The sequence below is a fragment of the Ammospiza nelsoni genome, chromosome 15 (assembly GCF_027579445.1).
Source record: "Ammospiza nelsoni isolate bAmmNel1 chromosome 15, bAmmNel1.pri, whole genome shotgun sequence".
NCBI lineage: Eukaryota > Metazoa > Chordata > Aves > Passeriformes > Passerellidae > Ammospiza > Ammospiza nelsoni.
The window spans coordinates 2,969,061-2,995,656 of record NC_080647.1 but is presented as its reverse complement, the minus strand read 5'-3'; positions in this window follow the sequence as shown (position 1 = coordinate 2,995,656).

Here is a 26,596-nt window from a genome sequence, read left to right as displayed (position 1 = left end):
TTCATCCCCCTGGATGCAGTGAGGGATCAAAGGGGGGAAGGCAAGGAAACAATGAACCCTATGCAAAACCAGCAAGAGCAATTTGCTGCCATTGGAACACTTGTTACATCAGAAATAGAAGGCATTGTGTGCTGCTCAAAGGTGCTGATCACACAGCCCTGGGAATCAAAGGCACTGATGTGCTTGGAAGGTATTAAACACCCAGCTAAAGTGGAATTTCCAAGTGTCTTTTGGTTTCTGAGCATCAGACAGCGTGGGCTGAAGCATGGAGTGGTACCCCTGAAATTAATAACTTGCCTTAACCATAAGATCTGAGTCTTGTAAGTCCTGATTAATGAATTTGGAACTGAGAATTCAGGAAATTGTTCAGTGTAGAAGGAGTTTAGATGAGTTTAACTCAGGATAAAGGAGTGAGGAGGGTTTGGATTGCCTGGAGGTGGTAAAGGGGATACCAAGAGATCACCAACACCAAGGGCAGCAAAACACCCAGGCTCAGCACCTGCAGTGACTCCTTGAAGCCTCTGAAGGAACATGAAAAGAAAAAAACAGAAAGAAGAATAAATCCATTGGATCCTTTCTTTCCTTTTCACAGCCAAATTCAAGGAAAGGAAAGTCTAATATTATGCAAAAAATATAAGAGAAGGATATTGCAATCATAGAGGACCTCAAGCACTGATTTAATTCCCAACTGTAATTCTAATTACAGACTTTATAAATTAGTTTTGATTCTTCCTGAAAAGTTCTTCATGGGCTGTGTTCTGAGGTAATAATATCTGATGTAATTGATAGTGTTAGGAAAATTCCTTTACAAGTCTCATATGATTGCCTTCAGTGAGAGTAATTATTCCCTTCTAAATTTTTGATTTACAGGTCTTGTTCCAAATGAAGGCTAAAAGGTTAAAGCCAGGGCTGAGATGGTTCTGTCTCCCTTGGACACGAGGGAAATGCTCTTTTAGCCCTACTGAAACAATCTGGGATTCTCACAGGGAAGAAGACTTTTCTTAGTCACATTTTAAAATTTCCTGGCTTTGATTCGGGAAAGAAAAGCTTTCCACAGTTTGCTGATTCTCTCAAGCCCTGAATTGGTAAACCCAACAGTTAGATTGTGATTGTAAAAAAGTGAGTACAATAATCATAAATTCTTATAATGATTTGTGTTGGAAGGGACCTGGTTCAGGTCCTGCCATGGCAGGGACACCTTCCACCATCCCAGGCTGCTCCGAGCCCTGTCCAACCTTGGACATTTCCAGGGACCCAGGGGCAGCCACAGCTGCACCAGCACCTGCCCACCCTCACAGGGAACAATTTCTTTTGCAATTTCTAATCTAAATCTCAATTATATCATTCTAAAGGCAACACACCTTGTCCTTTCTCTGCATGACTTTGTACAAAGTCCCTCTTCAGGTTTCTTGCAGGACCTTTAATTACTGAAAGGTGCCAGAAGGTTCTTCATGCTTGAGCCCTAAGGAAGCGTTCAGGAGGTCCTGCTGAGATCATTTACATTATTTAGATCCTTACAGACTTTTCTTCCCTTGACACCAGCAGATTCCCTAAGCCTGGTCCCACCTGAGTCCTTTTCCTGGATCTTTGTCCTTCCCACCATCCTGCCCCATTCTGTGTGTTCTCCCTGAAAAGTGAGAGTTCAGTGGGAAGGATTTAAGTGCTCCTTTCTCTCCAGGCTGCTGATGTTACAGGGAAAATACCAGAGCTAATTCTCTGCTTACACAAATTGTCCTTTTCATTCCTCTGCATCTAACTGATATGAATGTAATTAACTCCATTAACTTGCACGGTCATATTCTCTCCCCTCCTCCCCTTTCTCTTTATTAATACTAATGAAAGAGGATTTGGATCCTGTTTTGTGAGGCCAGTGCTGCAGAGATTGGTGCTAGGGAAGGCACCTGGCCCAGGAACACACCTATTTACAGTGCTGTCCACACCAGGAGAGTCTGCCACACTCCCACAGCCAACCCACAGTGCATTTTAATTTAGATGAACCCTTGCTTTAGAGAGGATTTAAACTATCTCAGCGATGGCTGATTGACATAAAATTAAAAGGGAGAAAGAGTGGCTTTGGAAGTGGTTGTGAATATATTTAACTTGGTGTGCACTGAGGGAATGGATGGACTGCCTCTCATGACCTGTGTGGAGAGGCAGCAGAATGAAAATGTGGCTCTGCACTTTGCCTTTCCTTTTCGTACCTGTCACGTCCCAGATTTGCCGCCCTTGGATGAATTGCTGTTCCTCCCATGCATAGTGTGAATTGTTTGATGTATCTCTCAAGGAGCTGTTAAATCTGGGCTACAGTAAAGTTGTGTCATTTATCCTGAGTCAGGGGTGACATTCCACCCAGCAGCAGGACAGGGAGACACAGGAGCTTCAGTTTTGTTTATTTTTAAGGAGAAGCACCTTGCTCCATTTATTCAGTTTAGAATAAATTATTTTCCTATCATGTGTCCAACTATTTATTGGAGGCAGCAAAAAAAAAAAAAATAAAGAGAGGCGAATTCACAACACCTACAGGCACTTAAGGGAAAATACGTGACCCACCCCTTTTCTCCTCATATTTAGATGGATTCCATCTCCACACAGGGGTGTACAAGAAAATACTGAAACGCAGCTGTCCATGGAAAGGGTTTTCTACAGGGCAGCAATGTTGTTGCCTTTAGAATAAATTCAAATTGTGCATTGGTGGGAAATTCAAAGAGAAAAAACACCACAGCACCTGAGATTGTCACATCTGAATGTTCCAATCAAAATAGTCATTCCCATGGTAATTTTCTTTTAGCCTTTAATTTTCTTTAGTTCCTTTCTTTAGAAACTGTGCCTCATGAAACAATAGTCCTTGTACAAGAGTTTGCAAGCAGAATCTAGAAAAATGTGCTGAGTTATCAATTTATTTTTTCACATCTGTTAATATTTGTGCTTGATAAGTGAAAACAGTTCTGGTGTTAGGGGTGGATTGCATATTGTCTGCACCCAGAGTTGTTTTTTAGTGGTGAAACATTCTATTTTGGTACATTGTAAGTGAAGATAAAGACAGAAATTTCAAAACAGTGCATAACAAATCTGTAAAGATTATAAACAGATGAAGCTGACTGACACCTGGTTGAATTCTCTTTACCTGACTCATCTATTTTTCTTTACGTAAAAACAGCTAGAGAGAGCTTTTATCAAATCCACAACACTGATATATAGGACACAGAGGTTCCATATGATACTTTTACTGTTTTCAAATCCTGTAGAAAAGGCAAAAAATCCAGTGAGGGCAGAGTGCCCAGGCATTTCATGGAACACAGAGGGATTGTACCAGTTCATGTTTAGAGAAATGTTGCTCAGTGCTCTCCGAATTCTCTCTCGTGAGAGATGGGACATGGCATTTACAGCCAGAACAGACAGGAATGGCCACGCTCAGGCAGCACCCTGCAGGACTGGCAGGAGCAGAGGAACCAGAGCCACAGAGCTGCACCAGTGCCACCATCTGTAATGGTGTCTTGGGATTTGAGATTTTGTATTTTTAATGTATTTGTAATCCTGCAGCTCTTTAGCGTGTAACTCTGAACTCCACACACAGTGGGAGCTGCTGCTTCCCCATTTGGGGCAGACACAACAATTCCTCTCCAGGCCTCACTGCCTCAGGGCCCAAGAAATGTAAAAACAAGTGAGTTTGGAGAGCAAACTTGGGGTCAACGACTTCATTATCCTAAGCTATAATTGGAATATTAACCCCTAAAATGCAAATGGACCAAACTAACAAAAGTGTGAAAAGCCATGACCCCACATCCATTTTTGGGTGTAGGCGGCCCTGGGGGGCCTTGTCTGCCTTAAATGTACTTGAAGGCCCTTCAATAAATATCACTGCTTTTTATTCCCTTATTTCTGTCTGGCCTCTGTTTTTAGGTAGCCCAAAAAGACATCAGCCCCACAGAGCTGCACCAGTGCCCCCAGTACCCCCATCTGTACCAGTGTCACAGCTGCAGTGCCACGTTGGAGCTGTGAAATGAGTGGAAGAGCTTTGCCCAGCACACATTTAAACCCTGCCTTAATTGTCTCACCAACGCTGTCACCCCTCAGCACAGCTCTCTGGATGTGTCCTCTGACACAGTCAGTCTTTCTAAAAAACCTCAAAGTGAAAAACGCAGGATGTAGCAATCCCCTCCACGTTAAAAGCTGCACTTCTGAGCCTTTCATTAGTATACAGAAGGTGAGCCTTTAATTACAAACCTTTCACAGTCTGGAGCACCCTAGGGCTTCCAAACATCCTGGTGAAGGCAGGAAGGATATTTCAGACTTCATTTCAATTCCCTGAAACTTTTGTCAACAGCCTCATTGCAAATGGAAACTGCTCAGCGCTGCTCAGCTGTGCTGCCTCAGCTGCTAAACCAGCCCAGTCCTGAAAAAAAACCTGCCCTCATTAAAAGAGACAGGCATGAAATAAGACTCAGCCTCAAAAACCTCTAAACTGCTGCAGCAGTGAAGGATGAATATAAACTTTGAATATAAACTGAATATAACCAAATCTCACAAAGACATTTGGCCATAAATGCATTTTCTGTGCCCTGTGTTTGGTGGACAGGAGGGGAGCAGAGGTGTGGGGGATGTTTTTGGGTCCCTGCAGGGCTGCTCTGCACATTGACACCTCAGGGGCTTGCTCACACCTGCAGGGAGCCTCTCTGAAGGCTGCTGGCAGATTTCTGTCACCAGGAGGAATTCAAAATCCTCAAAATTCAACAAATCACAGCACAATGGGTTGTTCTGCAGGCTGGCAGGAAGTGATTCCAAGCTTTGCTGCTGTGATGTGGGCACTCCTTGCATCCTCTCCCACTCCTCACAGGCTGGGGTTTGGACAGGAGCACAAATCCCTGAAATCTCAGAGCAGGCTCGGCCACACCTAAAATAACCCTGTACAAAGCAGGGCAGCTCCCCCAGCCAAGTGATGGATGGAGCACGGCAGGATAAGTGATGGCTCCTCCTGGGAAAGACACCTGGGGTGATTAAATGATATTTCTACTTCATTCTTAATTCAAAGCAGATTATTACATGTGCAGTTACTCATGTTGTACTCCCCAGCTTGAAAAATGAAGGTAACGAGGTTGGAAAGCTCTTTAACCATGCCAAGGCAGAGACACACAGGTATTGCACTGAAACCAAGAAAAAGGCACTGAAACCATGAGAAAGGCACTGAAACCTTGGAAAGGGCACCAAAACCCTGAAAAAGGTACTGAAACCATGGAAAAGGCACTGAAACCATGAAAAAGGCATTGCAATAATAGAAAAGGCACTGAAAGCATGGAGAAGGCACTGAAACCATAAAAAAGGCACTGAAACCCTGGAAAAGGCACTGAAACCATGAAAAAAGGCACTGAAACCTTGAAAAAGGCACTGAAACCATTAAAAAGGCATTGAAATAATGGAGAAGGCACTGAAAGCATGGAGAAGGCACTGAAACCGTAAAAAAGGCACTGAAAGCTTGGAAAAGGCAATGAAATCATGAAAAAGGCACTGAAACCATGGAAAAGGCACTGAAACCAGGAAAAAGGCATCTGCTCTGAGCATTTTTGAAAGTTTCAGTGCCTTTTTCAAGGTTTAAAGGAGCTGAAACTGTGTTCAGTGCTCTAAACTGAGATTTCAAAACTTCTTTACTCATTCATGTTGACCTCCAGTGTGAATTCTCAAGATCTTATCACACTGCAGCCCTTCAGCAGGGACAAATCTCTGCCTTGTAAAAGCCCTGATGTAGCATGGACGCATCAGAATCGGCTTCTGTGGGCTTGTATAATGTTTGCTGCCTGTTTATGAAGCTGTGCTAATTAACAAGGCAGAGTGTTGTAAAATCTGCAAGCAGAATTATTTTGAACTTTTATTTTTTTACCTTTAAAAGCCAGTAAAATATTTCATAGGTGCATGCATATGATGATGTCTGGTTAAAAAATAAGAAAAAAAAATTATAAGGCATTTTTTGTTTGGTTGGTTTGATGGATTTTTTATCTTTTTTTTTTTCCTTTTAAATTAATAGGGCAAAAAATGGCATTGGACTGCACAGTCTCTAATGTCAATGAACTGGCTGATAAAACACCATTGACACTGATGACAGCAGCAAACCATTGTGTACTATGCTTCCTATTTAGTGTTCAGGGAAAACATGATCTGCAGCAGCTCTAAAGAGTAAATCTGATCTCTAGAGAGGAGTCTCAATGATCCCATTAACATTGATCATATTTGAAGAAGTCTCAGGCATAATACATTATTAATACAGCCCCCTTTTCTGTTTGTTTTTTTTTTTTGTAATGGTTTAAAAGAAACAAAGGACATTAGATAGAAATGTCTCCATTAAAATAACGTAAGTGGTTGGGCTAAAACCCTCCAATGACAGGAAATCACAGGAAATTCAGAATTCAGGGCTGCTGCTCCCCCTGAATGTCTCCAGACACCAGCTGAGCTTGTGTGCAATACTTTGCAATATTGAATAAGTTCAAAACAAGGTGACTAAAGATGAGTCACCTCCTTCCTGCAGGTTTTGTCCAGACCTAATGCATTTTTTGTGTATCAGACCAGTAACTGTCTCCTGGCTCTCACTCCCTCCACACATGGGATTGTTCTTGGGAATTTCATCTGCCATGAAAGACAATATCATGCTAAGAGTAAAACAAACCCAGAAATTCTCAAGGGATTTGATGGAAAGACTTTGCTTAGGATGCTCATCTCCCAGGATAGATGTAATGAGTACAAAAACATAAAAAAATCTGAAAACCAAAATTTATTACCTGACCTGACTTTTTTTAGGTAGTGGAATATAATTTTAAGGGACCAAGTCTGCTATTTATTCCTAAGTTTAAAGCAATCGTCATGATCCAGAGCAAATATTCAGCTAAAACCAGATCTGTTCCAAGTTTCCCAGCAGCAGTGGCCTCCTGTCAGTGCCAGGGCTGCCCTCAGGGGATGGGGTGGGAATTCAGGAGCCCTGCACTGAGCTGGATCCAGCTGAAGAGAGCCAGGCTGCTCTCCAAAAGCTGCTCTTGGAACAGGGAGGTGCTGCCTTTTCCAGCACAAAGGTGCCTGATGCGCTATCACTGAAGTGATCAGGGTTATTCAAGAGGCAACGCTCACACAGCAGGGCAGAAAAACTCCCTGTGAAAAGGAAAATGTTGAGGAAATGCTCCCCCAAATGAATCTTCCACTCTGAAATTTAGAGCATCTAGAGACTCCCAGCCAATGGACAAATCTTATTCTGTTTTTATGGCCTGAGCAGGACAGAGCCCACAGCACCACAACACAGATTGGCATCCTGGGTCACCGACTGGGACTGCCAAACCCACTGCAAATTCTTTTTGCAAGTGCTCCAAAGTAAAAGATCACTCTGGCATTGCTAATAGGTTTATTGAAGGGGCTTACTTAGCTGACAAATCAATACAAAACAGCAAAAATGCCTTTTTCTTTTACCAACAGCAAAGTTTCCTAGTGGGAATGCCACTACCCACAGAATTATAACTGTGCAGGCTTTTTGAGCACAGTAAAGTCTTCAATTCTCTTTAAAAAATGATACTTTAGGGAAAAGCATTCCTGCTTTGTTGTAAAATATCTCCTTATTTTTTATTTTTTTAAGGTGAACCTTCAAAGATTTCCACCTAGCATTTCTTCTAATGTGTGCAGACTAACATAGATGGTTTATGGTCCCTTGTTATATAAAATACAGGAAAATCTTATTTAATTTCCAATCTAGTCTAAATGATTTGGCTTTCAGTTTTCACAGTACTCTTTGTTGAATGAAAAGCAGCTTAAATATGGAATTATTCACGTGTTCACCTTGATTTCACAGATGTATACACAGGCACACAGGTATCACCACACCTGTGTATATCTACATCTAAATATGTCTAAGATCAAAGAAATGTGGTTGATAAAGTTTCCTTTCAGAGAACAACAGCAAAAACAGCAGGGGGCAAGCAGCAGCAGCGAAATGGGAACAGCTTTGGAGTGCAGAGCATGAGAAAGATCCCAAGCACATTAGAAAGAGATTTGGGTAATGGCATTCCAGCATCAGGGAAATATCTGGTTATGCTGCCTTTTGAAGGTGCATCCCTGAGCAGTTGGTATCAATTACCACTGGCAGGTAAAATTCCAGCTCTGTTTTTGTGTAAAAACACAGATTTCATTCTTTAGAGAAGGTGTTGTCTGCTTGCACCCACCAGAAGCTGTTTTCTTAAAAAAAAATGAAATTCACTCTTTTTTTGAAAATGCAATTCAAACCAAAGTGCTTTTAGTGATAGGTAGTTTTATATTTGTTGTGTGCATATTAAACTAAATAATACAAATAGTAGATGTTTCTTCTAAGAAAACCCAAACCTTCATAACTGCATGCCCTGAAAACCCAATGAAACCCAGACACCAGAGATGATGGCAAAGACACTCATAGTGGCGTTGACTTCAAACAGCTTGATTTAAAAAGAAAATAAAAATTCAAAACAAGGCTAGCTGTGACCTACTGAATATTAAATCTTCTTGCAAGTCTTTCCCCTGTAAAACCTGCTGGCAGCTGTGGACACAGCTCAGGAAGAGCAGCCTCGCATCTCCCATGAGAAGGGAAAGGACAAAGAATGCCATGGATTCCTGGGAAGATGCATCAACCCAGGGAAGGATGCTCTGCCCTGGCTGCAGCTCCCACATTAACCCAGGAGGTTTTTCCTCACTTTTTTCTCCTTTCCTCTTTATCAGCCCACCACAGAACCTTCCTGTCCATTTCAGAACTGAGGGACAGCTCTGTTAATAAGTTGTAAACCCCTCTCTGTTTAAAGGCAGACTAATTTAAGTACTCAAAGCCCACACATCTATTTGGAATTTCCTGACATTTGATATTTTCTCTGGAGTTCAGCAAGATTAACATTTCGAGGTCAAAGTCATTCAAGTCCTCAGAAAGTAATGCTTGTAATAAAATCCATGCCTGCCTTTATGCTGGCAGATGTTAATTATGTCTTTTCTACAGCACCAGATAGCAGAAAAGGACTAGAGCCTCTTATAAAATGGTCTTGAACATTCAACACCTACCCAATTAATTTTAAATATGGAAAATAATGCTTTAAAAGGAATTTGGTTCCCTAGAGAGCTTCTGTGGTCTAAGCAACGCTGCATGCCCATCTCCCTACTGCCAAAGTGGGAGATAAAGAAGAAAATAATCTGAGTATTGAAAATAAACTCTACTTTAGCCCCAAAATCTCTTTTACTTGGGAGCAGAATGGGTGGGGGTGATGGTGGTATCTGCTTCCCCTCAGCTGAATTTGAGTGAGAACTTAGGAGGAGAGAAAGGTGGAGAAAACCACAGCAAAGCATCCTCATTGAAGTTTTTCAACATCTCAAAATCACACATGCACATAAACACATGGAGGCTGGAAAGGTGCTGCTCTACAGAAAACTGAAATAATCCAAGCCAGAGATTTCTTTTTCCCGTGTCCCAGCCCTGCCACCCAGATGCATTTGGATGGTTCAGAGAGCTGAGCAGCTGAAAAACTCCCAAAAAGTGATGGGAGGAGGCAGCTGCCTGTGTGAGCCAGTGCAAATTCAAGGTTATCAGAGGAAAAGGAGCAGAAGCACAGCCCCTCTTTGCTGAGCTGCATTTCTGTCTGGTTTTAGAGGCTCCTTCCAGTCCTACAACAGCTTCAGGAAGCCTGGAACGGATTGCTGACCTTTGCCTGGACATTTGGTGGGTACTCAGCTTGTGCTGCTTTAATTAAATGCAGGGCTGATAGCCTGGACCAGTGGTCAGAAATTCATTAAAGTAATGAGAATGCCTCTGCAGCTACCTTCCAGGCTATCTTTGTAAACTCTTCAGGCAATATTAGAGATTGCAGGGTTGAGAACAGGTCCAGAAATCTACTAGAGGAATAAATGATGATAGGGACTCATTATCAGATGAGAGGAATGAATCCAGATGGCTGGGAGTAGGGATAGGGAAAGTTCACCCTGGTTCTGTTTATTTCAACTGAATTTTTTCCATCCCCAGCATATCAGGGAATGGAGAGAATGTTTGCATAAAATTCTTATTTATAGATAGCTCTGAAATGTCCAGGGAGAGCATCTGATTCGCAGACATTAAAATTTAATTAAGTTCTAAATTCAGTTAATAAGATGGAAAAGTCTGAAAGATTAGACATGAATCCACATGTGAACTTCTCCCAAAAAGCAAAGTTCCTGTAACCAGAGGTTCCCCCAAGATGAGCACCCTGAGTATCCCTTCCCTCACATCCCCTGTCAGATCTCTGTGCAAAACCTCCAAAAACCCAACAAAGCCACAGAGCTGTGAGATTCAAAAATGCAAGAAGGTTTCTCTGCAGTATTGCTTCACAGCACAGGCACTTGTTAAACTCACAGTGGAGCTGGTTTTATTAGAATAAATTGTGAGCAATCTCACAAAAGCCTTTGCATTATCATTTAAAACTATATTGGCAAAAAGGCTTTTGAGCTTCCAGTGCCTTAAATTTTCCAAACAAGAGTGCACAGCTCATCAGTCCGGATGTAAAAAGTTTGCCTGGTTGGTTTTATTTCCCTTGGCATCTTTCCCTTGTCTCTTGACAGAAGACAGCTCCATTGCTGTGCTGATAAAAGAGCAGCAGAGCTACATGATACTGCCACCTCCATCAAAAATCACTCCTTGTCAAAAATCTCTGTATTATTGCTGCAGCTGAGCGTGGCTTTGGTGAGGATTCAGGGGACTGTGCTGTGACACAGCACCTGTGTTTGCACTGGGCCTTTTGCTCTGCTGGTAATTGTTCCAGGCACAGAACCCTTTACTTTTGGTCTCTGCTCTACTTGTCAACAGCTTCGTGGGCAGGCTGCTGGGAGAGCTGAGCCTTTGAGAGCCTGTTTTCCAGGTAATTAAAAGTAAAGATTTTTCCTCTTGTCTTTTCTGCTGCCCCAGGATTTTTGCTCACTTCCCCACTGAAGTGAGCAGCTCTTTCGGGAATGGCACCTCTGGTCAGCACAGCTGCACTGCTGCAGCACGGATTTCATTGTGCGGGGCTGTGTTTGGCCAGCTGAGAACGAGACAACAATTAGAATAAAGCCCTTGTAAAGTGCCTGCATTCAGGCAGATGTAGCACGCTCTTTTAAGAGATAATATGCCTGGGAGAATGAGATGGCAGAACTGAGCTAAGATGTAAGCTGCTTTGAAAAATACCCATCCCCAGTTCAGCTGTGCCCAGGGGTACCTGAGCTGCTGTCAGCTAAATAATCCCACAGGGAGCCACGACAGTGCAGCTCTGTGGCAGAGGAACAAAACAGGGAAGGAAATTCATGATGTTTTCTCTGGCAAGAACAGTTTAAATTGACCTGTTTGAGGCTGAGAGCCAGGAAGGATTTGGGGGTGAGGGTGGGGCACGTTCCAGCCCTGTGCCCTGGGCTGAGCTCAGGGAGGGGATTCTGCCCCTCTCAGGTGGGACCCCAGCCCAGGAAGGACCTGAAGAGAGCCCAGAGGAGGCCACCAGGATGCTCCTGACCATGGAAACAGGCTGGGAGAGCTGGGGGGTTCACCTGGAGAAGATTTGGGGTAACCCAATTATGGCCTCCTGTACTGAGGGGAGCCTGCTAGTGTCACAGACATCTTTTATGAAAAATTCTTTCCTTAGGGTTTTTCCTCCTGAGAAGCTGAGAAGCTTCAAGAAGAAAATGTAAATATTGATTATCTGCTGCTGTGGGATCTGTGATTGGTCTCATGTGGTTGTTTCTAATTAATGGCCAATCACAGTCAGCTGGCTGGGACTCTCTCAGACACAAACCTTTGTTAATCATTCCTTCTTTTTCTATTCTTAGCCAACCTTCTGATGAAATCCTTTCTTCTATTCTTTTAGTATAGTTTTGATATCATATATATCATAAAATAATAAATCAGCCTTCTGAAACATGGAGCCAGATCCTTGTCTCTTTCCTCATCCCCAGACCCCTGTGAACACGGTCACATGCAAGAAAGATGGAGAGAGGGATGGAGTGATGGGGGAATGGCTCAAACCAAAAGAGGCTCAGATCAGATATTGGGAAGGAATTATTCCTGTGAGGGGGGAATTCCCAGAGCAGCTGTGGCTGCCCCTGGATCGTGGCAGGGTCCAAGGCCAGGCTGGACACTGGGCTTGGAGCACCCTGGGATGGTGAAATTTGTCCCGGCCCAGGGCAGGGTGTGGGATGTGTTGGGTTTTAAGGTCCCTTCCAACCCAGGTCATTCTGGGATTCTATGATGAGACCATTTCCAGCTGGATATACAACTTAGACCAAGATCAAATATTAATAAAGACTAAAACAGAAGCTTTTAACTTTACCCTGCACTGTAGCCATGATATTTTATGAAAAATCCTTTCCTTAAAATTTTTCCTCCTGAGAAGCTGGGAGGCCTCAGGAACAAAATGCAAACAATGGTTATCTGCTGCTGTGGGATGCAACAGGTGCATCTGGGATTGGTCTCATGTGCTTGTTTCTAATTAATGGCCAATCACAGTCAGCTGGCTCGGACTCTGTCTGACACACAAACCTCTGTTATCATTCTTTCTTTTTCTATTCTTATCCAGCCTTCTGATGAAATCCTTTCTTCTATTATTTTAGTATAGTTTTAATTAATATATATCATAAGATAATAAATCAGCCTTCTGAAATATGAAGTCAGATCCTCGTCTCTTCCCCCATGCTCAGACCCCTGTGAACACCGTCACGCTGCTCAACTCTTTTTAGGCTTAGCCTGGACCTTTTTTCTTTTTTTTTTTTTTTTTATTTTTCCCTATCTTTTCTACTTTATATTAGTCACTATAAAAATGGAAAAATAAAAAAAAAGTACTTAAAAAAATAGAGCTGCAAATCTTCTCATGGTCTGGCCTCCCACCCTCCCCTCAGAACAGGGTCAAGATCCAGCGGTAAAGGCACTCAGCAGCCACCTCCGGAATGCCTTCATTTGTAACTTTGGGAAATGAGGTCAAGAACAACTTTTTCAAATTCAGAAATAATTTTTCAAATGATTGCAGTGAGGTTCAAGTGTGACACTTGGGGGTCAGTCAACAGGCTTAATAAGCACTGATCAGACACTGGCATGCCAGACTGAAACCCACCTTTGGCTCCATGAAATTAAGAATTTAAGGATTTGGGGACACGATGACATAATATTTTCTTTGAAAATGAGGCAAAGCACATCTAGTATTTTCAGCTATACTTCTGCCACATAAAACAGCTGCAGAAAAGTTTTATTTTTATATTTGGTGCCTTAATTTTGGCTTTTTTTAAAGCATCAAGTAATTTCATACCACCACAAGTAGGAACATTCAGAATTAAAGGTCAAGGTATTTCATTAGAGCCAACCCTTCTGAGCAGCAAGAAGGGAATATCTTTCAAACATCTTTCAAAATGTCTCTCAAGTGCTCAGTATTGCAAATGCCCTCTGCTGAACTTGTTTTGGTTCTGCTGGCCTTAGAGAAGCAACAGGAAATTTTTGGAGTTGTTCTGACATAAAATGTTTGTTATTGGCACATAGATCTACAGAAATGATTGCTTAGAAAAGCTGGAACTGCATTGTTTGGTGGTTAGAGACAAATGACACACTGATGTTATTTGTTACATCCTGTCATTTGCCTGATAAACTGCATTTTGGTGAATAAGCTGTCTATTATGAAAGTAAAAATAATAAAAAAATAAATACTTACATATAGATAGATATAGATATAGATATATAAAGACCAGAACCAGAAAAATGACACCACTGTAGAAGAAAATCTGAGTTTTCAGCATCAGGCTAATTTAAAAATGAGTTGGTTTTACTTCAGGGTTAAGAAAAAAAGTGCATGACTTAATTACTTACAAAATACTAATAAGGGCTTTAATGCTCAAAGCACCTCACAGTTATTTCAGAATTAATAATTTTGATTGCATCTTGTGTTTGTAACAATTGTAACCTCATTTAATATCCTTATACCAACTTTTCCTTTTAGATGAGCCTAAAATTTCAGCACCTAAGCCTGTCTTAAAATCAGGAGCTCGACTTTCAAAGACACTGAGTACAGAGAACTCATAATGCAGTGAAAAATCAGTAACTTTGGTCAGGTAGCAAACTTTAATAACTCATCCCAGTCTCTGGAATACCCTGTAGGACATCTCTTTTCCTTTGAAATTCATTTCAATTCAAGCTGCATTGGTCAAACTTGACCCTCACTGTCTGAAGCTGAGATATTTCTATATATCCATGTTAATTCCCATGCAATGAAGAATGAGTCACTCCAGAGCTCAGGCAGTTCTGGAGTGTGGGCAGCTTGATTGATCCATCTCTGAGAATGGTACAACATGCCCAGCTACTGTAAATATCCATAAATCCAAATCTGTTTGAAGCGGGTTGAGGCTGGAGCAGATAATTTAGAATTGAGTGGCTGTCTGCTATGAAGTTTGCACAGACAATCTAATAAATAACACTTTCAAAAGTCTAAAAATGTCAACAATTTAAGGAAACAAGAAAAAGAGACAACTTTCTCTGCCAAATATCAACTCCCTACTGCAAAAAATTAGCAGTGCCAAGTTTTCTCAAAGAAAGAAACCCCGTGGGTCTTTTCTGTTTCAACTGCAGCAAAGAACACTTTATTTCCTTCACTTGTTCTGGTACATGTGCAGAGCATTTTAGATGCTTTCTGCAGACAAAATAAAGAGGAAATATTTTCTTGACCTTGGTGGTTTGTGCAGAGAATTGTATTCCAGATTGTTGGGATTTTGTCCACTCAGGATACAGGTAGGTTGGCATTAATAATGAACTGGAAATTGCCAGTTCTTAAAGCAGGATGGTTCAGTGAAAACATCTCATACCCTGGTAAGCAAGACCATGTTTTGATATTTAAATCCATATTCATTTTGGGTTTCAGCTCATCATTTTTAGTTTTGCAAGTGCCTGAATATAAGTGAGATCTGCAGACAAAAGCAGCTTTACATCAAGAGGGGTGGAAATACAGGGGGAGTTCTGAGCCTCATCCTAAACTCCCTATTCCAGCAATATTCCAAATGCCATCTGTTGTTGCATGTGAATGTTGTTAGTCTTCTAACATTAGCTGATTAGTCTTTCCTTGTGCATCCAAAAGAATGGAACTATCTCAAAATACATTTTTACAGTAGAGACTGCACTACTAAATGGAGGGGAAAAATGGCACAGAATCAGTTCATTCTAATGAATGGCAAAGGAGAGAAAATAGCAAATTTGGCTTTCTTAATTATTAAAATGCAATTAAGTATTTGCACTCAGAATATTTAACGTATCATTTAAATCTTTACTCTCTCTATATATATATAGTAGGTATACACCCCTCATGTTTCACTGTGTATGATTTATGGACAGACACTTCTGGGGACAAACCTGGTATTTCTGTGGAGAGATAAATGCAAAATGACTCAATACCTAGAGATGCAGCAAGAAAGAGAGCAGCAGTGATTTGCTTCAAGCCTTGCCTGGCTGGGGTCCAGAAAGTGTCTGTCTGTCTGTCTGTCTGTCTGTGTGTACCCTGAGGGAAGCAGATTAATGTTGACCAAGCTTCCATGCAAAGGAGTGCAGCAGCGTTTGGGAGTTGTGACCCTTGCACAGAGAGACGGAAAGATCTGATTAAAAAAAAAAAAATCCAAAAAACCAAATAAACAAACACAAAAAACCGCAAAACCAAAGTCCTACACGAAAACTGCCAAGGCACAGACAGAAGGATGCTCTGGATTTTTCCACCATTGTCCACCCACAACTTCCAAGAGTCCTGGAATTCCAGGATTCTCTATAGATTAAAGCATCACCTCTTTCTCTGGAATTCCTGCTCCTTGGGGCTGATTACTATAAGGAAATAGGAAGTTCAGGAAGATTTCTATTTTCCCCTCAATATTCTGAAAGTTGGAATTTGCACTTAGCATCTCTCTTTAAACTTCTGACTGTCTCTAATTACGGATGATGCATGTTGTAACACTGAGTGCCTTGCTGAAAGCACTTGCCTACAGCATCAGGCATCTCCACCTGTGGATCAATGCTAATAAACATAAATATCCTTAAATAACCTTCTCACCTGATGGCAAATGAGACAAGAAGAGACAAACAATCCTGTTTAACCCAACTACATCTTTGCCACCTGTGCATAATTGCATGCAGTATATGGAAGAGGGTGAAATACATATCAATTTTTAAAATTTATTTTCAAGATTTACAGAGAATATAATTAAACAGTTACTAATAAACTTTTTTTTTTAAAGAGAACATTATATTCTCAGCAAGATTATATTTATTTTCAATCAATGTAAGTCAGATGTGAAATTCCTTGAAATATAATAGTCCTGTATTTGTCTTCCTACTTTGAAAGAACCTAAAATACATCCATATGGTAAAGCTTATTCAGGGATCATGCAAAATAAATGCATTTTCCTGAAAGATCCATTTCAGTCTCCTGCATACAGGTGTACTGAAGTCAGGCTGTGCATATTAAACCTCCATGTAAAAAAACATCAGAGAGAAAATATTGCTCTGCCAGCACTTTGTGCCGTTTCCAGGAGTAGCTGGCTGTGCAGATGCACAGGACACTTTGGCAGAAGCAGGAGAATGTTTGCATTATTCCTTTTCCTCCTGCTTCCTCTCCTCATACTACACCTAAGAATGAGAGAGAAGAAAGAACTTTACAAATGGTGCCAAATAACATTAATCCATTGAAAAGGCCATAAATTAATCCTCTCTTTTTGGGGACTAAAAGCTTGATATCTCTGAGCAGGTATTCTAGGAGCTCTTATTTCATTCCTGAATTGAGAAACCTTCATTAATTTGGGCCATTAATTGTGGAGATTCATTACTGACATATTTTCATCATTTCAGTTTCCTTTTAATGTATTCTTAATGAAATGCTTCTATTTTCACACAGGCCTTCTATAGCAGAATTAACTCGGGCAGCTTTGCAAAAGCTGCACTATAAAAAAGGCAGATGAATGAGCCATGAGCTTATCATAAACCACTGTGATTTACTAATAATGCTCAGCACTCTGGTATCAGGCACTGCATAATAAAGGCTCTGTGTATTAATTGTTTTCTGTACTGTGACAATTCTGCCCTTTAAAATACACAAATCTGTGAACTCCTGGCTTAGAAGCAGCCAATTTGTCTCCTGGGTGGTAAATATTAGTTTCAGGTGCTCTTGCCCCAGCTCTGTTTTCCTTCCAGAATTCCCTCTGGCATTAATGGGATGTGAAACATGCAATTCAGAAAGGAAAAAAGGGCTCTGCAGTGGGGGGGTGGATCCAGGAAAACCTGGATGAGCAATATCTTAATTATCTGCATGTCTCAGACATTCATAAAATATGAAAATGTATAAGAAAAAACCCCAGACAAACATGCAGCCAAACACACACATGGAAATAACACACCCACACTGAGAATGTGCACAGCCTGTTCAGGATCCTGAGACAAACATCTAACGAGGTTAATTAGACTGAAAACCCAAATTGTCTACAACAACTCCTTTCCCATTCTCTAGACCTTTCCCTGCATGCCTTTATTAGGGTGATAACACAAAGGAATTCAGATTTTATTGAGAAGTCCTTCAGGTGCAGTTGATGGCTGCAGGTGTGCAGCGCTGCTCACCTGCTGTAGCAAGGTGTGTGACATCTATCCTCTGGTTTCCCAGTCTCACTGGCAAATTCAGTTTACAGAAAATACTTTTAAAATGAACTTTGTTTCATTTATGTAACAGCCATAAATGTATTTTCAAATTTAATTTCACATCCTTAGCTTTACATTTCAGTTAGTGAGAGAAGTATAAAAATCCTCATTTGAAAACACCTTTGGCACTTCACTGGGATATATTTTACAGGGTTTTTTTTTCCTTCCATAGGTACATTTTTAGCCATCAAGGTATTAATTAGATAGATGTTTTCAGAACTTAATTGTCTATAAACTTTCTCAAGTCCCACTGGTGAAAGCCCAAAACCACCTGGACCTACACAAATGCTCCAGTGCTTGGTACTGGGAGTTGCATTCAGCAGCCCATTCCTAATCAGCACATTTTAAAATCATGTTGCTTGTATCAATCACTTAATTACAGCCCTAACACTAATGGTCCCTCAGATTCTTAGATGAGTAACCTGCACTTCAGCTTTGATTAAATTTTTTCCCCAAAATTTAGAACAGAGGAAGGACAGAAAAAAAAGGGAAACTTTGTTCACTCAACTTTTAATTTAATTTCAAAGCCAAAAATCTGCAGCTTGCTCTAACTGTAACCCAGATTTCAAACAACAATTTGTCTTGCAACAAACAAGACTGGCAGAAACAACACAGTGTTAAATGCAATTTTTTTCATGAAAGAAAAGTATTTTAAGAATATTTTTGTGTTTCACGTTCATGCCATAACATTTCATAGTGCTGAATTACTTTTGGCACAAATGTCCTTAAATGTCACCAGCTCATTAGTACAAACATACTCGCTCCTGCTTGTAATTCCAGGTTACTTCTGATTAAAGTGCATTTTTCAAATGGTACCTGCTCACTGAGGATTAATTAGAAGCACCTCCTTGAGGAGTTGATTTCTAAAAGCTGACCTCCACCAGTATTTGCACACAACAATCACAGAGCTTAAATGATGAATTCCAAATTATTTGCAGTGCAACTTCTCATCAGTCCAGGTTACTAATCTTTCCTAGCAACTTATATAAAAACCAAAAAAAAAAAAAAGTTATCTGTGTTCTGTGTCCTTACACAGAAAGTTCTGTTTACTTCCATAGAAAAGATAAAGTTACCTAGAAAAGATAACACAGGATGGAAACTTGAATTGAAGTGGGACAGAGAAGACCACAACCTTCCCAAGACAGGAGATGATGGGTGTGAATTTTTCCTGCCAACAGAGCCACTTCTTGCTGCTTTCCAGAAGCCATGAGGTTTAGGAATGCTTATTTTAAAAAGGGCATTTCCAACTATTTCACCCAAAACCTCAACAAGATCCATCAAGAACTTGTTGAAGTTTTCGTTTATGAAGTTATTATTTAACCTGGGGTTTTTTCATGTGTACAGCCAACCTGAACTGGCAGAATTCCCTGCACCTAACCAAACTCCCGGCTCCTTGGGCTCCACTTGGGACTTTTTCATTCTGCAAGAACACTCACCCCACTCCCAATATGATTTCAGAGATCTCCATTTTCCCTGTATCGACAGAGTTGTTTGTGGCTCTCCTCGGGCACAGGCCTTGGGCCCCATTCTGCATTTATCTGCTCCCATTAAGTGGTGCCATTAAAGACATTTCCACAGCTCTCTTGGCACTCCATGAATGTTTGTGACATTAAGGCTTGAATGTCTTCAAATTTCCTGCAGCTAAATGTTGACAAGCTTGAATTCTTATTTATGGGTTCCCTGCAGTAACAAACTGCATGTTCCTCTTTGACAGTTGCTTTCATGATGAGCTCTGCTCACAAAAGGTTGATGTTTTGAAGCAGCATTTGAGCAAAGCCCTGCATTTTAAGGACCAAATTTACTGCAGCACTAAAAAAAACCTTAAAAACACATCGGTATAAAAGGATGTAATCAGATGTTTAAATGGTGTACTGAATTATGTGGGCTTATTTCAAGCAAACAGCTCCATCAGAAAAGAAATTCTGGCTTTTTTTGAGTAAGGGATGAGGATAGAAGTATCTTAATTCCAAGCTGTATTGAAGGACAAGGCTCCCACAATCATAAACTAGCAAATGCAGATCAGAATTTTATATCACTGTCCAGCACCCACAAAAAACTCAGAATTTCCAAATTAGTTTAGTTTTTGCGTAATTTCATTTTAGATACATTCCACTAACAGTCAACCAAACAAGCCTAGCCAAGACCCGAGCTCAGGGAATTTTTTCCTAATTTTATATTAAGCTGAATGTCTTAAACAATACAGAAGAAAGCAGAGTAGTAATTTATTGTGTTCAGCTAAAGAAGAAAAAAAAAAGCTCATTTAAGGTACAACTAATAATTATAAAGATAAAAAGAAAAAAGACCTAGAAAAAACTATGGCCAAGTTATCATAAACTCAGAATCTCCATGTTAAGCCAACATATAAAGTAGGATATATAGAAACATAAATGTTCCCTAAGTAGGTCAGAGATTTTTAATATAGACAGTGTATTGGAATATTTGTTTACACAGAGCCCACCAACCCTGTTTGCACCAGCAGATAAAATTGCACTGATGTTGTATTCACTGCTGTGCACTGGAAATGTCCAAACAAGGACCAAAAGGAGCAGATAATCAAATGATAGTGCAAAAACTCTGTTCTGTATTCATTCACCCTTGGAACATGGGTGACATGAAAATCTTCATATCCTGAGCCTGCCCAATTCCTTCAGCCTTGTGCTGCTGCACTCAAGATCCAATCCTGGGTAACGTTTTGCTCTGGAACCATAAATCACTAAATCTACAGGTGGCAAGGGCAAGAAACAGGGTACCCAGGAGGCAGAATAAGTAATTCACAAAAGCCACAAGGCCAAGGTAGGAATGTGTTCTCCTCATTTTCTGTGCTGCAGCACTTTTCCAAAGGTTCAGAAGCAGGTATTTACAAACAAGAGTCAAGTGACTCGACTCTCATTTTTTTTCCTGTGGTATCAGCAGGATAACATTGATTTATTTGGGGACAAGTTCAAGCCCAGCATTTGTTCTTTGTAGACTGCCTTTCTAAAGGTGAGACTCATAGTTCAAGTCTTATACACCAAATAAATTCCACTTAAATCTACTTTGATGGCTTAATTGGGGTGTATGACGAGCTGGCCTCCTGCAGAGTGCTGAATTTCACTCTGTGTTATTTTTTGACCTTATTGTTAGAGCAGTGTTGCATCTTTTACTGTTTGTTTTATTCATGATCCAGAGGTGAATACAATAAATAAAAGCTTGGAAAAGCATACTTGAAGCAGTCTAAGTGTTGGAGGAAAACCTTTTTTACCTTAGTGCTGGGTGAGCAATGGGACTGCAAACATCAGCAGTGCTCAGGTTAAGTGCTCACTTAGAGACATGCTTTGACTGCATTTATGATTTTATCAGCACCCCAAAATCCCAGCCTCAGTCTGCACATGACATGAGGTGCATGAAATACAGAACACAGAGAATACTCCCAAAAGGAATTTCCTTCTTTACCCAACAATTCTGCCCAGGTTATGGGAAATGGTCACATCCAAGCCAAGCAAGGGGAACAATTTTGTGGCTGGTGGCCGAGCAGGATTTCGCACAAAGTGCACACCACACTGCACTGGTTCCATCAGCACACAAACCTCCTTTTGCTTGCTCTGCTGTGCTCCAAGTGAACCAATGTGCATGGAGGAGCCACCTTGTTTCATTAGAACACAGCTGGGCTGTGACCGCGTTCACAGGGGTCCCAGGATGAGGGAAGAGACAAGGATCTGACTCTAAGTTTCAGAAGGTTTGATTTATTATTTTATGATATATTAAAAGAAAATGATAAATTAAAACTACACCAAAAGAATAGAAGAAAGGATTTCATCAGAAGGCTGGCTAAGAATAGAATAAGAAGGAAAGAATGATAACAAAGGCTTGTGTCTCAGACAGAGTACGAGCCAGCTGACTCTGATTGGCCATTAGTTAGAAACAACCACATGAGACTAATTACAGATCTACCTGTTGCAGCAGATAATCATTGTTTACATTTTATTCCTGAGGCCTCTCACCTTCTCAGGAGAAAATCCTAAGGAAAGGATTTTTCATAAAACATGTCTGTGACAACTGTGCTCTGATTAATAAAGATCAGCATAGGTAACATATTAATAGACATACTAGCAACAGAGGCTTTTTTCCTGAAACCACATTAATAGGTAAAATCTTTCAGATATGGCTCACTCAGCTGCCTCCTGGAGGGTTTTTAACTTGCCCACCATTAACATTGGGTGTGTGGCCAGCAAGGAGAGGGATCCTGGAGGAGGGTGTTTGAAAAGGCATCTCCTGTTGGCATGAGCTCCACACGAGGATGGCTCCAGGCATTGAGTCTGCATGTCCCCATCCCCCTGGCAGTGCAGAATTGCAACTGCAGCTCTGCAGCAAACCTGGGGCTCTGGCAGTGCCCCATGGCAGCCAGGACTCAGCCCTGCCACCAGGCTGGACCAGCAGCAGAGCCAGAGAAATGCAGAGCCCAGGGATGCACACACCTGGATTTCTACTGCTGAAATCCACCCATGGCTTCTGCCTAAAAGGAAATTACTCAAAACCTCAGCTCAAAAAGCTTCATACAAGCCATGAAATCCTTGTACTGCTCTATAAAGTTCATGTTTCCAAAGTGTGTTCTGCTGTGCAGACGGAATTGTGCTGAGCCCTTCTGCAGGTGCAAAACAAATCTCTCTCCTCTCCTAACACTGCCCTCAACCCCACTGGTCACAGATCCTTCAATATTGACCCAGGTGGAGCAAAGGAACACGGATGTTTTTGGAAAAGCAACGTGACACAGTCCTGCTGAAAGCACTGCAGCAAACGGCTGTCAAAATTCAGCCTCAAACTCTTCCCTTGGTGCCACCCATCACCTGCAGCCCTTCTCACAGAGCCCGCAGAGACTGTGTAACCTTGGAGGAGCAGAAAGGCTCCAAATCCCCTGATAAAAACCATCCCCATAAAACAAACACTCTGCTGCCCTTTAAGGGACATGACAGCCCATGACCCCCTGTTCCAGGAGATTTTTGTGCCTGTTACATTTTTTAAGCTACAGATACTAAGTCTGGAGCAAAATGTCAGCCATTCATATACTTTAGCAGTTTAAGGAGAAGAATTAGTCGATGAAGAAGAAGAAAAATCCCCTAACCTTGCAGTTTTACTCTATTTCTAGATATTGATTGCACTGAAGCTCATAATATCCACTTTACCAAGAGGAGAGGGGCAATAGCAGCAATTACCTGTTCACAAAGAGAAATATAAAAGCTCTGCCAGGAACAGTAGCTGAAATTAATTTAGGAGTAGAGTTAGATTAATTTTTCAGTCTGAAATTTTTAAGGGACTTATAAGCTAAATATCAGCTTTATTAACTATTCAATATTTCACAATACTTAATGAAGTCCATCAGAATTGTTAAAATAAAAATATATATATTTCATATTGATGATGCTAACGAATTGTCTTTAATCTTTAATACAAGTACTCAGAATCCAGGTGTCTTCAAACAAGATCTCAAACTTCAAGGTAAATTTTAGAGATGCCCCAAGTTCCTACCTGATTTTTGGGGCATTTTTTGGCTGGGAGGTTTTTGTGGTTTTTGGAGGAATGAACAGAGTTGGATCCAAAGAGTAATAAATATTTCTACAGTATAATACAGCAGGGAAAAAAAGGAAATACTTTCTTATCACCAGTTAGAGTTCTCCATCTGAGAGATGGAAATGATGCCTCAGTCTGGCCTGGAAATCAGCTCTTCTTTGCAAAAACCTAGAGAATACACGCAACAATCGCTCCACCATGGTTATCCCAAAGGTCTAAAGGAGGAGAACATCCAGGACAATCCAAAATTCTGACCACAGATACCAAACAATAAATTCCAGCAAACTCTGCAGGAAAAAGGAGGGAACGAATAAATTTTCGTATCGCGCATTTTGACTTCCAGTCTCAAGGTCCATCCAGTTTGCACTCACTCTGCGAACAGAGCTCCCTCCCTTCTGGAAATGACTGTGACATTGTCCTGGTGTCCCCGCAGCCAGGGAGGAGCTCTGCTGCTGCCAAACCCCTGCCCAGGATCTCCAAGGTTATGGGCACAGGGTGGGTACCAGAGGAAGCCCCGATGCTGCAGAACAGACCCAGAGATGCTCCTCGCCTGGGCATAAAGCACATTTCAGTTCAGGCCCAATAATTCATGAGTTTAAAGGTTCTAATGCATCACAGTTAACACCCAGCTCCCTGAAAAGGCTGCTGTAAAGTCAGATATAAACACATTAAATTCTAGCAAGGAGCTGCAGAGCCACTGAGATCACTGTACCTCAAAAGCACTTATTAGTCATCCTAATCTAAGGTAACACTCTAAAAATAAGGCTGCTCTCCATAGGGCTCCGCCATGAATCACCATAATATATGAATCATAACTTCAAATGCAGTAATGAAAAGACATGGGGAAATAATATGGTTTGTTCAGGAGAGTGCTTATTATTCCATTTCACAGAAGACTGAAAAAAAGCTGGTTTCATTATTTTTATATAATCACTCTAAATTGCAAAGTCCTCCACACAGCCAGGCTATTTAAATAGCATTTTAACAATGTAATTGCTAGAGAGATTTCTCTCTGTCTTATTAAAAAAAAAAAAAAAAAAAAAAAAAAAAAGAACCAAACAACCAAAAAAAAAAAAACTAACAAAAAACCCCCAAAACTCTACACCAGTAACATCATCTCTTAATTTATTTTCTTTTTCATTATTCTATGGGGCTGACACCTGGCAGAAAGTATTTTGTTTGCATTCCTTCCTATCGGGGTGCTCAGCTGGAGAAGGCCCAAGTGAATAATTAACTAATCAGCGGAAGCACAGAGCACTTCCAGCACGGAGAGATCTTGGGATTCCCAACCTGTGACAAAGATAATTTCACATGCAAGCACGAATGTCTCCCAATTCCAGATCCTTAAATACAAAATGATTAAATATTTGTTCCAGGCTTTGGCTCTGGCAGTCAATCTTTTATGCATTTAATGGCTGTGGACTGTGCTCATCTGAGCTTTTATTTCTGCAGCATGGCATGAGGAATTTAACAACGAATTTAACAATAAATTCCATTTGACACTTGGTGCCGCCTCCAAGCCAGTGAATCCAATCCAGTGACAGCTCCTGAACAAACATTTTCCTCTGCACAGAGGAGTCAGTGGAATTCCCTTATGCACAGGAGGTTACATGCTTAATATTATCCATTTTTTCATCATATTCCTTTGGAATTTGAAAATCTTTCTGTACATTCGTGATTCAAACTCCAATTGCTACCCAGAGGAACAGAATAGAATTTTTTCTTTTTTTCAATTCTAACCTCTCCTTTCAGGGATAAAGTGTCCAGGGACTGGAATCAAAGGTGTTCAGCTTAATTTGCTTAGACATGTGCTGACCTTCCCCATGAACTACACAGTTACTATATTAATTATATTATATTATATTATATTATATTATATTATATTATATTATATTATATTATATTATATTATATTATATTATATTATATTATATTATTATACTATATTATATTATATTATATCCCAGATTTTGGGCTTGCACCCCAAGGCCAAGCACTCAGAGATTGGACACCAAACCCCATTTTCAGGTTTCTCAATCTTGAACACACCCAGTCGTTTTTCAGACAGAGAATGTGTTGGAACCCTGGTTGAACACTGAAATATGAACCCTGGGTACTGAGAATTTGAACACTGAAATATGAACCCTGCTTATTGAGAATTTGAATACTGAAATATGAACCCTGGGTACTGAGAATTTTGAAAGGTTCATGCGACACATTCCATCAAGAATGTGTTCCATCAAGAATGGATGCTTGTACCAAGGTTTTCAATAATTTCAGGGCAAGGAGGGACAGCACAGAGCTGTTCACCTGTGGCCTCTCTCAAACAACAAATCTCTCACACATTAAAATCTTCCTTGCACAAAATTACAAATTACCCAATGTAAACTTGGGTACATTTATACCCCCCAAGTTTTTTGATTAAAAATGTAACTAATCTCACATTACAAGTCTTGTCCAAATGCAATCAATCATATTTTGTTCAAGATGAGGCTGTAGCAGCTCTGTGGAAGAACAGTGAGAGGAGATGGTGGTTTGGGGAGGCTCTCTGTTGATAAATGCACAGAGAGCTGGGAACACACTTCCCTCACTTCACTGCTGCTCCAGACAAATTAAAATGATTGCGCTGCTTTGTGTTTCCTGAACTGTGCCCTTTCTTACCCCAGAGACTGAATAATTGGATTTTAAGTCTCCTGAATGATGCCAAAGATGGACTAATGATCCATAAAATTTTCATCATGTGTTTTCCTGCCCTTTTATAACATGTTAAAAATATAAAAATCAGAATACTTCAAATAACAGCACTGCAGAACTTGGTCACCACTTCCTAGGGCCAACAACCAGGGGGTTTAGTTTTACACAGTGCCAGATTACGTGAGGCTGAAGCTGATGAAACTACTCTGAGCTAGATAGAAATAATTGATTCACAAATCAAAGCTGTGAAGCACAGCCACTTTTTGCCTCTCAGAAATCACGGTGAACAGGTACTAACAGGTTGCATCTGAAATTTGTGCTCGTTTCTTCAAAAGATATATAGAAACTCCACATCACCCACAGCTATCCTCTGTGACAGGCAGAGCAAGAAGTACTAGAGAGAAATGAAAAATAACACAAAAAGACTGGAGGTAGTTGCCTAATTTTCTAGTCTGCTGTGGTGTAAATGTAATACTATTTTTAAAGGTACCTTAGTCAAGAGGCAGATCCCAAACCTTTGCACTTCTATTCACATCGCTGGAGTGCTGACTACTTAAAATAATTAAATTAATTACTCTCTGAAAGTGTAGTAATAGAAAACTTCATGAAGGCAGTGGGGAAAAATAAAAGTATTCAGGACTAATCAGTGGAAACTCACAGTGAGAAGTTGGTGATCCAAAAAATCCTTCC